The sequence below is a fragment of the Sapajus apella genome, unplaced genomic scaffold (assembly GCF_009761245.1).
Source record: "Sapajus apella isolate SASKATOON/1434 unplaced genomic scaffold, GSC_monkey_1.0 scaffold10, whole genome shotgun sequence".
NCBI classification, from domain to species: domain Eukaryota; kingdom Metazoa; phylum Chordata; class Mammalia; order Primates; family Cebidae; genus Sapajus; species Sapajus apella.
The window spans coordinates 36,132,480-36,136,388 of NW_022436950.1; the positions used below are offsets into that span (position 1 = coordinate 36,132,480).

A 3,909-nucleotide genomic window follows, 5' to 3' on the forward strand; every position below is an offset into this window, starting at 1 on the left:
AGGGCATCCAGCTTCCTAGCAATCCATGCTTCCTTTAATTTTTACTTCCTTTTTTTTCCTTCCTTCCTTCTTACTTTTCTTTATTCCTTTTTTTTTTTCTTTTAGATTTTTCCAACCGCAGAGTTTATTAGTGAAGTATCTCAACAATTCTCAGGGCAATAAAAACCAAGGAATCCCAACACTGCATGACTAGACCAACTAGAAGTCCTCAGCTTGTACCTGTCCACATGGCCGCAGGTGGCAGTGTTGAGTCCTCTAGAGTCCGGTTTCTGGGCCTGTGTGGCCTCATTGATGAGTGAGCTCCATGACAGAGCCGCTGGAGACAGGACAATCGGCTCTGAGGGTCCTTTCATGTCCGATCCCCTTAGCATTCGGAGGGAGCAACGGGAACTGGAACGGCAGTGCAGGCGTCAGCATGAATAGGGGTCTTAATGCTGTGCGGCCTCTGGGTGGCCTCAGCCACAGTGGGAAGGACTGTCGGTAAACCTGGGAACTCGAGGTGTCCCATGCTCACTTGGGAAAGCACTAATAACCTTCCCCATGGGGAAACGATGCACAAACACAAGGCTCAGTCAGTCATTTCCGCAGAGAAATTTACAGTCATGAAAAGGGTAATCAATAAAGAGATCTCAGAAGCCGCTGCACAGAGACTACTGAGCGTGCAGAGACTACTGAGGGCCCCGAGAGCAAGTGCAAAGCTCAGTTGAAAAGAAACGCGGGGCAGCTGAGTGAGCTGCTCACTTCTTGGATCACCTGCATGTGCGGCCAACATGTCCCAACTACTTTGGTCAAGGTGGCTCTTTGCCTTGAAGTAGAGGCTGCTGGGCTCTTCCGCCGCCTGCTCCTCTCCAGAGTCCTGCTTCTCCCTCTGGGCTTCGATCCACCTCTGTGGTGCGATCATTTTCTTCCGCCCATGGGGCATTGGGCCAATGAGTGCCTCAATGTCCTCATAGTTTATCAGCTCCTTTTCCAGAAGGGCATTTGCCAGCACCTGCAGCTTGTCCAGGTTCTCCTGCAGCACCTTCTCGGTGTATCTGCAGGCCTTGGCCACCAGCAGTCTTGCTTCATGATCCATCATCTGCTGAGGGCCTTCGCTGAAGGGGAGCCGCCCAATGCCCATGAGGCCCTCCTGTGCCTCAGTGAAGGAGATGGGCCCGATGTCAGGTACCATCCCAAACTGCTTCACCAGGGAGTAGGCAATGCGGGTGACCTTCCTCAGGTTATCCTGTGACCCGGAAGTGACCCTGTTGAAGGTCACTGCTTCCGACGCCCGGCCCTAAAGGGCCGTGCATATTCGCTCAAACAGCTGCTCCTTGATGAAGAGGTGCTGGTCTCTGGGGAGCATCTGAGCAAAGCCCAGGGCGGCATTTGTCCGAGGCGCTACGGAGACCCTCATCACGGCCTCCGTGTGCTCCAACATCCAGCCCACCAAGGCGTGGCCCGACTCGTGAAATGCGACCACTTTCTGTTCTTCCTTAGACAGGATCTTGCTCTTTTTGGCAGTCCCTGCAAGGACGCGCTCCACGGCGTGCTCGAAGCTGAGTGTGTGCACGGACGTGTGTCCCTCCCGTGCCCCGTGCAGCGCAGCCTCATTGCAGATGTTGGCGATGTCAGCCCCACTGAATCCTGGTGTCAGCTCTGCCAGACGCTGGGAGTAAAACGTGCTGGCCTGGGTCAGCTTCAGGCTCTTCAGGTGCTGCTCGAAAATCTCCTGTCTCTCCTGCAGCGTGGGAAGATCAAGAAGACTTGCAGGTCCAGTCGGCCTGGCCTCATCAGAGCACAGACCCAAATGTCGGCTCGGTTCATGGACGCCAGGACGATGACATGGTCTGTGGTGCCCATTCCGTCCATTTCCACCAGAAGCTGGTTGAGCGTCTGCTCCTCCTCGGTGTTGGAGAAGCCGGACGTGGTGGTGGAGCGCTTCTTGCACACCGCGTCGATCTTGTTGATGTAGATAATGCAGGGAGCCCGGGCTTGGGCTTCCTTGAAGAGGCTCCACACATGGGTAGCACCAAGGCCTCCAATGATCTCCATGAACTCCGGGCCAGCCACTGCCAAGAAGGGCACCTGGGCCTCTGTGGCTACCACCTTGGCCAGCAGGGTCTTCCCACAGCAGGGGGCCCGAGCAGCAGCGTGCCCTTTGGGACCTTGGCGCCAAGCTGGAGGAAGCGCTCTGGGCTCTTAGATAATCCACAAACTCACGCACTTCCAGCTTGGCTTCGTGCATTCCTGCCACGTCTTTGAAGCTGACCCCTTTCCCCATCTTCCCATCCACAATAGTGAAAGGAGCCATTTTAAGCTGATTAAAAGCACTGAATCCACCTTCCCTTCTGGTCATTCCAGGCAGGCGGAAAATGTACCTTTCTTGAACTAAGGGCTGGTTATATAGGTATGATGCAGAATTTTGTAACATTTATCAAACCATATAATTATAACATGTATTTTAATATAAGTATAATATACTTTAATATAATTTTAAAGATCAGCCCTAATATTCTTCTTAGCAATTAACAAGATACAAATTATAAATAAATACCTACAAGGATTTTATATTTCTTTTTTTTTTTTTCAATTCCAAGCCTCTTCCTTTTCTTCATATTTATTAAACCTTTTTCATTTCAGTATTCATGTCGAAGACTTTGAAAATTATTCAGCTGGGTGCAGCTTACATCTGTAATCTCAGCACTTTGGGAGGCAGAGGTGGGCAGATAACCTGATGTCGGGAGTTTGAGACCAGCCTGACCAACACAGAGAAACCCCGTCTGGACTAAAAATACAAAAAATTAGCAGGGCATGGTGGTACAAGCCTATAATCCCAGGTACTCTGGAAGCTGAGGCAGGAGAGTTGCTTAAACCCAGGAGGCAAAGGTTGCAGTGAACCGAGATCATGCCATTGCACTCCAGCTGGGGCATCGAGAGCAAAACTCTGTCTCAAAAAAAGAAAAAAAAGGATGAAAGTTATCCAATGAAAAGTGTACCTGATCTTTACCAGGAAGCCCAGACTCTAAATGTATCACTCTTACAATATTAATTTATTAATTTTCTGTGATAATTTTTGACATAATAGACTTAGAAGTTAGGTAAATTAAAATATACTTTCATTTCTCATAAAAGAATGATGTTAATGTTCTTGACAAAAGACTGGAGACTCAAGAAAGCATTTATTTTCATAAAGGCATCAAAAATAATGATAACAAAATTAATTGTAAGAGCTTTTCCAGAAATAAGGATATAATTTCTGTCAAAAATATTTAGATTTGAATAACTTCAATTTTATAGCATTTACTTTAGTATTAAAGTAAAAGTATGATTAATGATAGTCAATTTTTCTTTATTTTAAAAAGAAGCAGGGGAGGGCAAGATGGTCAACTAGATCAGCGAGGTAGAACAGCTCCCACCAAGGGACTGAGATGACAGGTATGAGGGAAATGCTGAGAGTTGACAGAAGGAAGACACAGAAGCTGGGCTTAAGGGGGAGAAAGCTGGGAACAATCCATGGGGTACTGTACACTAAGACTCATTTTTGTACCACAACAGCTCCAGGAGAACAAGTGAGTTGAACTGGGAAGAAGCAATCCACTCTCACTATAGGCCTCTGGAACCCCAGGAAGAGACCCCTTGATCACCAGGGACACTTGAGTTGGCAAGGAGAGCTACTGCCCCTTAGAGCTGCAACCCCTACTTGGTAGGGATAGCAAGCCAGTTGATGTAGAGCCCAGAGGGTTTGATGCAGAAGTATCTGTAGCAAAGTGTGGACTTGGCAGGTACAGAGCCAGCAAGCCCACTCACACTAGCACCCTATCCTTGTACTAACACTACACAGAGAACAGCAGATCCTCCCCCTGAGTAATCACTCAATACTTGTGGGGCACAGATTAGGCACCCAGATCTGCATCACCAGCACCTGGG

General features: G+C 48.6%; 1 pseudogene; it reads right to left on the reverse strand.

Annotated features, from left to right (window-relative positions):
• Positions 1–504: 504 nt before the first annotated feature.
• LOC116551916 lies at positions 505–2,576 on the reverse strand (annotated as a pseudogene).
• Between the last annotated feature and the right edge of the window lie 1,333 nt (positions 2,577–3,909).